The sequence below is a fragment of the Tenrec ecaudatus genome, chromosome 16 (assembly GCF_050624435.1).
Source record: "Tenrec ecaudatus isolate mTenEca1 chromosome 16, mTenEca1.hap1, whole genome shotgun sequence".
NCBI classification, from domain to species: Eukaryota; Metazoa; Chordata; class Mammalia; order Afrosoricida; family Tenrecidae; genus Tenrec; species Tenrec ecaudatus.
Window position 1 is genome coordinate 104,399,146 of NC_134545.1, and position 13,531 is coordinate 104,412,676.

A 13,531-nucleotide genomic window follows, 5' to 3' on the forward strand; every position below is an offset into this window, starting at 1 on the left:
GGGTGCCTTTGATCAGGGTGGTCAGCAGAGGGGATGCTGAACTCCCTCAGGGTCCCAGGACCCTCCTGTCCAAAGACCAGCTGAGGGAGGCGATCAGAGAGAAAGGCTCCTGGGACAATCCATCCATGTGTTCGATTTGGCATGAGGAGGTCCTTGGGCCCATTTGTCCACCTCTGTGCTTTCTCGGGGTGACTGCTGTCTTCTGTGGAAATGCGATCGTACCCTCCAAATCAGAGACATCAAGAAGGGGGGCTGTCAAAGACGACGACTTCAGGGATGAGACCACAGGCCCGCACCCATGGTGACTGACACAGTACGCTCTCCGTGAAGATGGAGCCCTTGATTCTAAGCGGCCACTTGCCTTAGGTCGACTCTGAACTCTAGCGGCCCCCGGGCATGCAGCGAGGGACTGTGTGCCTTAGGGGCCTCAGGTCTGCGACCTTCTGGAAGCAGATCATTCAGGGACTCCTGGGTGGGTTCGAACTTCCAACCTTTCAGTGAGCAGTGGAGTATTTCAGCCGTAGCAGCACACAGGCCCATCCTGCGTTCCAACAGAATGAAAAAGGCGATGATGACAGGATCCCAGAAGAATCGGAACAGGGGTCCTAGAGACACAGAGGGTTCCGTGTCTAGCTGCGGACTCACCAGCTGTTCGGCAGGAGGAAACAGACAGCTGTCTGCTGCTGGAAGGTCTTACAGCCTCGGAAACTCTAATGAACAGCTCTCCTCTTCCTGCAGGGTCGCCAAGAGTCCCAGATGGCTTGAGTGCAGAGACTGGATTTGGGGTTATGTGTCTGAGTCAGCTTGGTGGCACCGGGTGGGGTTGGGTTTTTCTATTGAACAGGAGCCCTGGTGACACCATGGTCCAAGGGCTGCCCTGCCGTCACAGAGGTGGGAGGTTCGAGCCCACCAGCCACTCTGCTGAAGAAAGATGTGGCAAAGAGCCTGTTTCCGGAAAGACACCCAGCCTTGGGGAGCTGGTGGGGCGGTTCTCCCAGATCTTCAAAAACAAGGCAGAAACATCCTCCAGCTCATGACCATGGGATTGCTTCCAACGCAGAGCGACCTGGAGAGCCAGGTAAGTGCAGCTCCTGTGGGTTTCAGGGCCTGCAGCTCTTTACGGGAATCGAAACCCTGGCTCTAACGGACTCGATGGCAGCGGTTTCCTCTGGGTCGGGCTCTGCCGTCTGGTAGGAGTCTGAGCTCCGCAGACCTTGGGCTAGGACATCCATTCTGGAGGGTGGGAGTGAGCAAGAGAACTTGGCCTTGCAATCAGACACCGCGAGGTTAGTCTAGGCCGGGAAGTGGATCAGCTTTGGGTCTTTGAGGCGGGCCTGGTGGGCTAAGGGATGGTGTGTGCTTTAAATGAGCTGCGGGAGTTTCTGTCTCCTTTACGAGTTAACCGGACTGCAACTCCACTCCGCAGGCTACTGAGCAGCCACGCTGTTCCCAGAGAAAGCGCACGGACTCCTTGTCTTGGCCCAGCGGCCATGGCAGCAGAGCCGCTCCATCCCTCCGCACTTGCTCCCCGCAAGTGATCCAGACCCCCTCCTGTCTGATCGCAGGAGACTCGCTTCTTATGATTTCAAAACATAGCTTGGAAATGTCTCCAGCTTATCTCCGAGCAGAAGCGGTGTCGCCTCCCCTCCCCGCTAGGGCTCCCGCTGAGGTTAAAATACACCTCATCTAGGTCAATGATTAAGTGAAAAGTTATAATATTACCAATTCAGCCTGAGAAAAGAGAGAACCACCCAACACCCGCCCCTCCCCCAACTCCTCCCTCACACTTCAAGAGGGTCCCTGCCCGCGAGAGCCATATCCACCACCCCCATCTCAAAAGTGCAGCCTTCTGGAAGCAGTTGAGAAAAGCCACCCCCACCCCCACCCCGGCCTTGTCAGAGAGGTCTCCCCTTTCAGTCCCAGAACAACTGTGTATTGTCCCCTAAGCATGGTTTGATCTGAGAGGCTGGGCACTCCCAGGCTGTGGAAGAGGCCCGCCTAGCCAAGCCGTAAAGACAGAGCAGCGGTAAGGTGCATGCCGGGAGGAGCAGCCCAGGACCAGCCCTCTCCCAGGCTGTGTGTAGCTCAGGTGTGGCTGGGCAGGTAACGCAGTGGGGAGGCAGATAGCTATCAAGGAAGAGCCCTGCTGTGGGGCAAGACAAGGGGCGGCAGCTGAGGCTGGGAAGGAGAGTCTTCTGTAGATGTCCCTAGGTGCCTCTTGGGCCTCACCCTAGCCTGACCCTATGGACCTTGGGTGCCCCAGGGGTGCCCATCACCTGCCCTGTTCGCCCAGCATGGTTGTGTTTCGGCTCTGACTTGGTGGAGGAGGGTCTCTGGACAAACCAGAGCTTGTCTGCTTGAGGTGGCGCCCGGGGGCCTGCCGTGTCTCCCAACCTATGCCATCTTCTCCCAGCACCTTCCAGCTGATGAGGCGCCCACCAAAGGCAGGCAGGCAGGCTGCCCTGAGCGGCCAGGACAGGAGCATGGCTCCCCTTCCCACCAGCAGGTCACTGGGAACCTTCTTCAGGTGGAGAGAGTGTCTTCATTACGGTAGAAGGCCTATTATCCCTTTGAGGAAGGGCTGATGGTTCTCAAGTAATTAAACAACCCAGGAGTCTTTCAAACAAGCCTCTAATTACTAGTCTCACCCCTGGAATTACACCCTCCAAATCCCGGCTTAAGCTACTGCAGACTTTGGGGAGCTGAAGATGGTGAGACGAAGAATCCAAGGAGACTCGTCTGCGGCCATGTGCCAATGGGTGCAGTGTGGCAGCATAGACAGGGCCAAGACGGAGGGGGAAGGGGACCCCCCTGGGACCCTCCAGCCCCCAGACTACCAAAGACCCTCTGACTAAGGCCCAGGGTAGCTGGGGTGCTGAATGAACCCCGGTTTACTAGAGACCTAGCTAGATCTCTCCTGTTGCCTCGGAGAATGTAATGGTGGTGATTCATTCAGGTGATTGGCTTGCCACCAAGCAGAGCTGACAAGTTCCCACCAAGCCTGGTCAAGAAGCCAGCGTCTGTCCCTCTGGTGCCCCTGGCATGAGTAAGAAAATGCCAGCTATTGGCACGAGGTCTGTTCTCTCAGGTTGCTGTAACAAAAGAGCCACCGTGGATACCTTCCACTAACAGAAAGGTATTTCCTCTCTAGCCCTGAAGGCCAGAGAGGGGAATTCAAGGCACCGGTTCTGGGGGACGTCTTTCCCTCTGGGGTGGACTTTGGGTGATCTTCAGGTGACATCGCATCCATCTGCTCTTGTTGTAGGTCCAAGGTGATTGGCACTGGAGCAGTCTATTAGCATAATAGTAAAGCTGGTCCACAGATGGGGTTATAGCCACAGGTATGGGAGTTAATGTTTGCAACACATTTTTATACTTTATTATTATTTTTATGTCATTTTATTGGAGGTTCTTTCAGGTCTTATAACAATCCACAAATCAATTATATCAAACAAACTTGTACATATGCTGCCATCATCATTTTCTTTTCTTTTTTTCTTCAGGGGAGAGCACAAATTCAGTCCCCCACTAACACCAATTATGCAGGGGAGCTTCCTGCATTTGGGGAAATGGCAGGGGTCAGCGCACCCGCAGTGCAAAGGGTGAGACTTGCCCTGGGAAAACCACCTTCGTGATCATGGTGTCTCCCCTGCCAGGTGAGAAATACCATCATCATTTTCAAAACATTATCTTTCTACTTGAGCCCTTTGATATCAGCTCCTCTTTTTTCCCTTCCTCCCCCATCCTCCCATCCTCCTGAACCCTGAGTAAATTATATACTATAATAATAATAATATGTATGATTATATATCGTATATGTAATTATATAAATATATATATCTTGTATCTTACACCGTCCACTGTATCACACTTTGTTTTTTAAGCAAAACTTTAGTGTGCGTTCAGTGAAAGTTTACAAGCAGGTTAGGCTTCCGTTCAGCAATTTCTAATCCATTTGTCAATAACATTGGTTACATTTTATTTTTCAATCCAAAAGAAAGCAGGACACAATGCAAAATAGGACAAACTGAAGATGAGTTCAAGGTAAACAAAGGTATGGTGGTAAGTCTTGAACCTAACCTTATAACTCACCTTCTGACGCACTGCCCATGGGGAGGGCTTCCCACCTCCCTCATCAATGGTCCAAGGGGATCCGAGGCCGGCTTTTTCCCTGGGAGATCTCTGCAAATGCGTTTTAGGTGTGCACTGTCAGCGTGTCATCTGCTGCAAACCTGGGCTCAGAATGGCGAAGATCCAACCAGAGATCAAATGTCAGAAACCACCAGGCATTCTGCGGGAGAAGATGAGGCTTTCTATTCTCATCAAGAGTGACAGCCAATTTATACAATTGATGTATGTATATGTATGAACTGTGATAAGAATTGTATGAGCCCCTAATAAATTGTTAAAATTAAAAAAAAAAAAAAGAGTGACAGCCAAGGAGTCCAGGAGGGGAAGGAATGTTTGGAAACTGATTGTGGTAGCAATTGTACAATACTGTGTGATGTGATTGAACTATGGAATGATTTATGTATTAATTCTCAATTTTAAAAAAATTAGGCTTAGAAACTCACAGGGGCAGTTCTATAGTGTCCTTCCTATAGGGTCGCTATGAGTCGGCAGCGACTCGATGGCAGGGAGTCGTTTATTAAATTCAATGCTGGGCCAATAACCCGAGAAGCTGGACTCAACGAAGAAGAGCCCAGCACCAGGACCAAAGGGAACCATGACCCAGCCTTGCTTGCTGCAAGAGAGAATCTGAAACGCTGGCTGATAGAAACCACAGGCGGCAGCCTTCCGTAGGGATTGCAACTCAGAGTAGAACTCAGAAGAAACAAGTTCATGGCCTTGCAGTCCACCTTGACCCAGCAGCTTGGCCACACCGCACAGGTCTCACCCTCTGGGTTTGGAAAGCGGCACATTTTACAGCAGTAGCTCTCAACCCTCCCCATGCCACGGCCCTTGAATACACTTCCTCGTGTTGTGGTGACCCCCAGCCCCAACCATAAAATGAGCTTTGTTGCTACCTCATCACTGTCATTTTGCTACTGGGATGAATCGGGCGACGCCCGTGAAAGGGTCGTCAGACCCCCAAAAGGGCCGTGACCCACAGGTTGAGAACCGCTGCTTTACAGGGTTTGAAAGTCGCTTGCGCTGACCCTACATGCGATGGTTGGACACAGTGGCTACAACGGACTCAAGCACACAAACAATTGTGTGGCTGGTGCAGGACAGGGAGGTGGTTCCGTGGTTGTCTACAGGGTCACTGCGTCCAAACCAGCTCAGTGGCTCGAACAAACGCCCTAGCAACAACCCTGTGGTTCAGGGAGCGAGTGCATTTCTTCAAGGGAAGGCAAAGTCCCGATGCGGGTGTGCCCACTCATTTCCAGCGGAGACTTCTTGGGGGCGGGGGTGGGGGGGGGGGATCAGTACCCGGAGCTTTCCTCTGTAGGCACAACCAGAAGATAACCTAGGTCCCCCCCCACCCCCCCGGCTAGTTTGAGACCTGTAATAGGAATGCTAAGGTGTTCCCACCCTCCTAGATGAGCCTCTCTCCTGGATGCGAGCCCCCAGGGGGATTAGCTAATCAGGGCAGGTGCTCACGCCTTGCTGTTTGGCCTCTAACTATGTGCTCCAGAGGAACCCACCAGTGAGCACCGGTTTCTAGCTTTCTTCCCTTCTCTTTCTCCTGTTTATCCTGCAGATCAAGGGCCTGGAAGAGTCAGAATTGACTACAAGGAAGAGAGTTTCTCAAGATTAGGCCCAGGCACTAAAATTTCAATTTGTCTTTATTTTTCCAGTGAGTCCTATCAGTGAGTGATCATGATAGCCCTGATGAGATATGCATCCGCATTCTATCCACCACACAGAGCAGTATAGTAAGGTGTGGCGTCCTTGGGTGGTGAGCAGCTGGTAGCTAGCAGGTGAGGGGTGTGCGTGCACCCTGAGGGGCCTCTTGAAGTAAGGCCGATGGGCTCACACCTGGAAACCCAGCCCGGGCCAGCCCCGTGGAGTAGAGTTTCACTCCGACACACCATGACACACAGCTCACACCCACTGATTTTCTAGGCTTTAATTTTTTTATTGTAATTCATGGGAGTTCACAATGCAGAGCGTCCTTTTGTAGTGTACAACCCTCCGTATGGCTTGCCCTATTCCCATCTCACCCCCTCTTCCCCACTCCCATCTCCCTCTTTTATGATTCTGTCTCTGCCTTCACCCAAGCCTACCCTCCAGTCTACCCCCTTCCCTTTCTCTCCATCCCTCCCATGGTCATTGAGTCAATGCCAACTCACAGTGACCCTCTAGGACAGGGTAGAGCTGCCCCTGTGGGCTCCTGAGACTGTGACTCTTCATGGGAGTAGACGGCTTCATCTTTCTCCAACGGAGCTGCTGGTGGTTTTGAACCACTGGACTTGTGGTCGGCGGGTCCATGCGCAACCCACAACAGCAAACTAGCTTGTTTTCCAAACCAAGCCTTAGACTAGAAACCCAGAGCTGGCCCAGTGTCACACAGCCCTGAAGTGGCAGGGCTGGGCTTGACCTCCACTCCAGGTGAAAGCCATGCCCCTTCCAGGTTGTGCTGTGACTTCGTGCATGCAGCTGTGACTTCAGGAGGAGGTACGCCCAGGGCATGTGGAAAGCCTGTCAGAGCAGGTGCTTTGAGGAGTAAGAACTAGATGGTGGGCCAGTGATCACCAGGGGAGAGGGGTCAGACTTCAGGGACCCAGAGCTGGCTGGGTCCTTGCTCCCTCCCTGCCCAGGGCCTAACTGAGGAGGCAAGGCCCTGGCTCAATCCCTTTCAGCTCCAGCTGCAGGGGGGTGTGGGGGGCTCCTGAGGACACAGGTGCAGCATCCAGGAGAAAAAGCTGGGGCTGGAGGTCTAGGATGAGGGTGACAATGGGTGCACGAGAAAGTTCCTTTGCTGCTACGCCGGGAGGGCAGCCAAGGCCTAGCTGGTCACGTCACTGCCAGGGAATTTTTGAATTCTTAATTCCCAAAACCTTGGGCCAAGAACACGAGAACGCACGTGACACCAGATGGCATCATAAATATGCCCTCCTCCCGCTAATAAACCCACCTGCCAGCAGCACATGCAGGGAAAAAAGAGCCAGGGCCTAGCCTGGGAGAGCGCTCAGCCACCCAGGTGCACACCCACCCACCCCACTGCCTTTGCTCGAGGCCCTCTTTGGAAATCTCCTCCCTTGAGCTCTTTCGCCCCTGCCCTTGGTTCTCTGGAGGCAGGTGCAAGTCCTTGGGGCCAGCAGAAGGCCAGAGAGGAGGGAGCTGCCCGGTTGCCTGGGATAACCCTCTCCTGCAAGGCTTTATGATATACTGGTCTTCTTTCTTCCCCATTAGCTTACATGCTCCCTGCGGGTAGGGTTAGGTTTTCACTCCTGGAAAGAGTTAAGAGCCTTAGAAACACACAGGAGCGGGTCTACCTGTCTAAGGGCTCACTCTGAGTCAGCACAGATTCGATGACAGTGTGTTGGAGTCCAGGAAAGGGAAGAATCGGTACATGAGAATGAGGGTGCTGGCCAAGAAGGCGGCAGAAAGAGCCACGGACTGTGAGGAGAACTGCTCTGTCTCAGAAGAAGGACAAGCCAGAATGCTCCTTAGAAGCAAGGATGGTAAGGCTCAGAACTCACGTTCTTGGGACGCGCTGTCAGGAGAGAGCAGGCCCTGGAGAAGGACGCCATGCTTGGTAAAGCAGAAGGGCAGCTAAAAAGAGGAAGGCTCCCGACAAGATGATGGACACAGTGGCTGCGACCAGGGGCTCGAACATAAGAACAACAGGGAGGAGAGCGATGGACCAACCAGGATCGCTAAGAGTCAGAACCCACCCCCTCGACGGCACCCAAGTGTGCCCCAGGGCCTAGCACATAGCTGCCGCTAGCTACCATGGCGTCTTCCCCAAGCACAACCTAATGGCCGCTGGTCCTGCACCAGACTCCTGCTGTGAGTCACATGCTTGTGCTGTTCATTGGCGGGTTTGGGCAGTAGGCAACCGGGGTCCATCTTCCTTGGGCCACTCTGCAGTGCACACGCCTGCACGGACAGCCAGGCGTTAGCTGAACGTGATGTGCATTGGCTGAGAATGGAACCTGGGCCTCTGGCATGGGAGGCAAGAACTCGACTATTGACCTGCCCCTGTTGCCCACTGCAATTGATGGTTGACGAGCAGAGTGGCCAGTCAGAGGAGCGGCCTGACTGGGGTCCCCTCGCACCCAGTAGTGCAGTCATCAGTTGATGGGACCACTTCGGGTGACTTCCCTTCTCTAGCCCATAAAGTAACAAGGCTGGCATGGTTCATCTCTACCAGCTAGCTCAGCTCGCCCCATGAGAAGTCACCCCAGCTGTGGTTCTGGGCAGCAGAGGCAGAGACTCTTTTTGCCCAGCTCCCTCCTCTGCTGGCCTTCCCTGCCCCAGAGCTTCCAGGCAAGGTCACTGGCAAGACCCTGGTGGTAGCAGGCAGCAGCCTCGGGAGATTCAGGTCTGGGAGTGCAAGGCCAGGCCAGCTGGGTCCCTGGCAGGCACAGGTTGCTGCTCCAGCTCACTGTCACACTGGCCACTTCTCCAACCCCTGATTCAGGGACTGGTCAGCCAAAGCTGCCACATGTACACGCGTGTCCCAGACACTCAAAGGTCACAAGAGGGAGGAGCTTCCCCAATGCCTCAGGGGTCAGAGCTTCCCGGATCCTCACCAGATGCCCATTGCCTGTGCAGCTGAGCTTTCCGCCCCCCACCCACCCCCCTTTGAGAAGTACATCCTATGTTCTTCTTAGAGAAGTGGCCCCTTCCCATTTCTCCAAGGGAAGAGTTGGCTACCTGGCTTGGTCGACCGCACCTCCCCCAGGAAGCGGAAGGGACAAGTCGGGACGTGGTCTAGGCTCCTTGGTCCAGCGGCAGTCCCTGGGATAGCTGACCTTTAACCCACTTGCTCTGGAGGACGCCCAGGCAGTGACCTCCAGCCCTCAGGGCTTAGCTCTGCTACCTGCTTCATGGGTACTTCAAGCTGCCCCTCTCTTCTGAGTCCCTATTCTGGGGTCCTCGAGCCACTAAGCCATTCACCTTCCAAATTCTAGGTCTGCATCACCTAGTAGTAGCTGAGCTAGATCCCCACCTCTGCCAGAGATTACAGACCACCCTGTGTGAGCTCCCGGCAGGTCCTGAGTACCCACTCAGCCAGATCTCTCTCAACCTCGTTTCCTTGGCAATAAATGGGAACCTTTGCCTACCTCAGGGGCCTGGGGTGTGGGTTTCTATGGAAACACCCTTCGGGGCACAGGCAGGGCACTCCAGCACAGAAGGGATGTGATGGCCCTACTGTTGTCGTTATGGACACCAACCCGTCCCTGGGATGTTTCTAAGAATCACAGCCAGTGCCCCTTTGGGTTCCGGTGCATGGAAACTCCCAGCTTGCTTTGCGGTTGCCCCGAAATCATGGTTGCCAAGCAAAGCCTCCTGATGGCCCCTTTCAGGGAAAGGTCTCTTTTTCTCATTTGAAACAAAGAGAACACTCGCCAGACTGCAGCAGCACACCAACCTGAGAGCCCACAGAGCTGACTGGATTCTAATCTTGGCCCAAACTGGCAAGCAAGCGGGGGCAGGGGAGGGGCGGATGAGTCACAGGCTCTCGCCTTGGAGGGGGCAGCCTAATATGGCATTGGGGAGCCGCGCGAGACGACTTCGGTATGCCCAGACTCCAGACTGGAGCCACGGCCCTGGCCAGCAACCAGCTGGGCCCCCCACCCGGTCCCCATCTGCAGGGAGGGAGCCCTGGGGTGTCCAACTCAAACTGGGGGCCCAGACATGGTGGCAGCCACCTTCCTCCCAGCATGCTCTGGGACTCGACAAGTGACTCTGGAAGTAGGATGGAGGTTCCACCTTAGATAAGTAACCTCCAGGGGGAGGATACTTACCCACCCCCACCCTGACAGGGAAGGAAGGGCCCAAGTGGGACTGGAATCATTTCACAACGTACTGAAAACAAACCACTGCAAGAGAGGCTGAGTTCTGGTCCCAGCTGGGCTACCGACCAGCGGTGTGGCCTTGGACAAGTCCCGTTACACTTCCTTGGGCCTGTGCTTATTTTAGTCCTGGGGGTCCCATGAGTAGAGGGGCTGTTGTTCCACCCATCTGAGGGCTCCTTGCTTGATCCCCAGCTCAGAGCTCTCAGTGCAAGTGGTCCCGGGGTTCACGAAGGCCAAATCAGAGCATGAGGTCCACCTCACAGGGTCCCACGTGCATCACAGTAGCATGGTGCTCCGCGAGTTTGGGGGTGGCCGTGACTTTGAGACGCAGATGGCCAGGCATTTCTTCCGATGCCTCTCTGGGAAGATTGGAACTGGCCATCTTTCAGGTGGTTTGCACCTCCAAGGACAGCCTACTCTGGGGATTAAGAACTTGCACATCTGACAAGTCCCCAGGACTCTACGATTCCTCATCTGTATTTAGAGGGAAATGAGAATTGCATTGACCTGTATTCCAGCCAAAGTCCTCTGATGGGGCTGCCTCTGGTCCCATGGCCACTCCTCACCAAGATCTGCAGTCAGAGGGGCTAGAATGTGCTGCTTGGCCAAGGCCAGGCACTCCATGCCTAGCGCCCTAGAAGCACGTAGATCATCACATCAGAGACTGGGGGATGTTGGAAGGACCAAGGGTTATGCAAGGAAGCAAGAGCAGAAGCGGGCCAGGGTGGCAGTTAGCACTTGAACCAGGTGAGGTACCCCTCAGTCCCTGCTCTCTCTACCACATATTCCCATTCCCAAATCAGCCCTCAAGTTCAAAAGTCAATTCCTGGGGGTGTACAGAGCTCATGTCCCTACATCCAGGGAAGAATGGCCCTAAGACTAGCCAGGGCAGAAAGACACACTCCATCCAAATCCTTCAGGCAAGTATGTCATCCTCCCCACTCTCCTGCCTGAAGTTCTTGAGCACAGTGTGCTTCTGCTGGATCATCCCTGAGTAGACCCGTGCCCGGACGCAGGTGTGTGGGATTGCATAGAGTCCACTTACTGACTTGAAGGAGATTCCCTGACGAGGAAAATGCTGAAGAAGGCCGTGATGGTGATGGGGTGGTGGTGATGGGGTGGTGGTAGTGGTGTGATGATTTTGATGATGATGATTTTGATGGTAGTGCTGATGATGTGGTGGTGATGATGATGATGGTGGTGATGGTGGTGATGGTGATGATGATGATAAGGTGTTAGACCTGGTTGTCTAGAGAAACAAATCCAGAGACATTCATATGTGTATAAGAACGAGCTTTATATCAATAAGTAATGTTATAGCAAGAAGACACCCCAGCCCAGTCTAACTCAAGTCCATCTTCCCATGCCAGCGGGGGCCTCTTCAGACTCAGGTAGCTGCAGGCTGATGACAGAGAAAGGTGAAACAGGAAGCAGGAAGATCACATGCTGGTAGGTGCAAAGTCATGTGGATCCAAAGTCAGTGGAGTCATGGCAGGGCACCGACAGCTCTCCGGGTTAGGCAGCCCACATAGGTCCACCCCTGGAGGCAGACAGAGTCCCAGCCAGCAGGAAGGTCAAGGGGCAGTGAGAGGGGGAGTTTATAAGAAGGTCACACCCACAAGGAGGCGTCATCACGCTACCACTTGATTGACAGGTTGAACGCCAGCCCCAGTGAGGAGGGTCGGAGTGACAGAATAGCTCACCACCCCAGGTGGCGATGGTGATGGTCATAATGGCAGTGATGTTGAAGAGCAGGATGATTTTGACGGAGGTGATCAAGATGGTGAGCACGGTATGGAGATGATGGGGCCCATGCGTTTGCCTTTATCCCTAAGAGGCCTCGACATTTACCATGGGCATTGGTTTAGGCCATGAATGTAGGGTTTAAGTAATTATCTCCCAAAGACAGGCCCATAATTGATCAACTTTCCTTCCCAAGTCTTTTAGAACCCTCTGATTCACCCAGGTCCTGCAGCTAAGGCGATAAAGAACAAACACAATTTTGGCCTCAAATCTGAAATGCAGACCTCAGAGCCAGAAACGAATCCTGGCCTACTATGACTTCATCTCCAGGGGTTAACCAGAGCAGTGGAAAACAAAATAATGTAAGAACTCAGCTACCAGGTTCTGAACTTCAGCAGAATCGGATTCGGGCTGTGTGAGCTTGGGCAACTTCCAGAGAGTGTCTCACTGCATTCTCTCACTGGCCAAGTCCATCTTCACAGGGCTTAGCCCTCAAAGATGGTTGTAAAACCTTGAAACAGTGCCTGGGGCACAGTAAGTATTGGCTTTGTTGATGAAATTCCTAAGACATTGGGAGAACACCATCTATGTCAGCCGCTGTCCAAGGTGACATAAATTCAGGGATCATCAATAAAGATGCAGAACTTACCATCAAAGTGGACATCGTTGAAGGGAAGGTGAGAGCCCACGAAGGTGACAGTGTGCTGCTGCTCAGGGGCCGTGGAGCAGGCTGTGGTTCGTGATGACTGCATGTATCACAGAACCAACCTCGCTCAGTGCTGCTCCCTCATCGTGATCGCCCCTGATGATCATGAGCAGCGGCATACACTGAGCACCTTGTGGTACAGATGGTGTCCAACATCTCGTCGAAGGTCTCTCTCACCTCGACCTCAAACATGACCTCCTCTTCTATACAGTCATTCCTAAGGGTGCGTCCAAAGGATGCCGTCCTTGATGCATTGCAAGGATGGAAGTTATTGCTGAGCTCTGAACACGGTGCTTTTTCAATGGGAGAGACCAGAAAACCCTCCCCAGACACGTGTTGCTCGACTCGGGCTTTGATTAAAGAAGTCTGCCAAAGAAAGTGGTCTGAGGCCAGCTTTCTGAGGCCGATCACAGAGCGCTTAGGAAAGGGCCTGGTCGTCCATAGCAGGACGGGCTCAACTGGACAGGACCAAAAAGCCCGGAAGGGGGAAGATAGAAGAAGTAGTGATGGGGGGCCTGGAAAGTGGGGCGGCACCTGAGGCAGCTGAGCTTGAACTTGATTGTGAGGCAGCAGGAATCAACAGACTTTTTCTTCTCCTTTTTAATTTTTATTTATTTATGATGACATTGTGACTCTTTCTGGGCTACAACCGACAGCAGGGTTGAGTGGCCTGCATGGGGAGCGACGAAACAGCAGCTAAGTCAGAAGGCTGAGCTCAGACAATAAATAATGAGGATAAAAACCAAGGCTGCAGGAGCGGAGATGGGATGGATGGGATGGATCCCCAACAAGTGGACAGGAAGTGGTGTCCAACTGGATATGGGAAGGGGGCGAGAGGGAGCAAGAGTCCAAGGCCAACTCTCCAGTCGGCTTGGGAGACTCAATGGAAGGGATTGATTCCAGGGCAGGAAGGATACCCCTGAGTAGACCAGGCTGCGTGGAAGAAGTGCCATATGGGGTGAGCAACGTTCTCATCTTCTGTAGGCTGACCCTTCACCCTTAAAATGCCTAGTCATTCTCAAAAACCCCAAAGAGGACCCAGAGTGCCTTTTCTGAGTTTCCCGACAGCAGTAGCAGGCCCGGAGCTCCATTTGCCCAGGCTGAACCC

General features: G+C 53.5%; 1 non-coding gene across 1 annotated transcript; it reads right to left on the bottom strand.

Annotated features, from left to right (window-relative positions):
* Positions 1 to 3,500: 3,500 nt before the first annotated feature.
* On the bottom strand, positions 3,501 to 3,664 carry LOC142430162 (U1 spliceosomal RNA). The gene has a single exon (XR_012780625.1). It is a non-coding gene; the product is annotated as a U1 spliceosomal RNA (small nuclear RNA).
* Between the last annotated feature and the right edge of the window lie 9,867 nt (positions 3,665 to 13,531).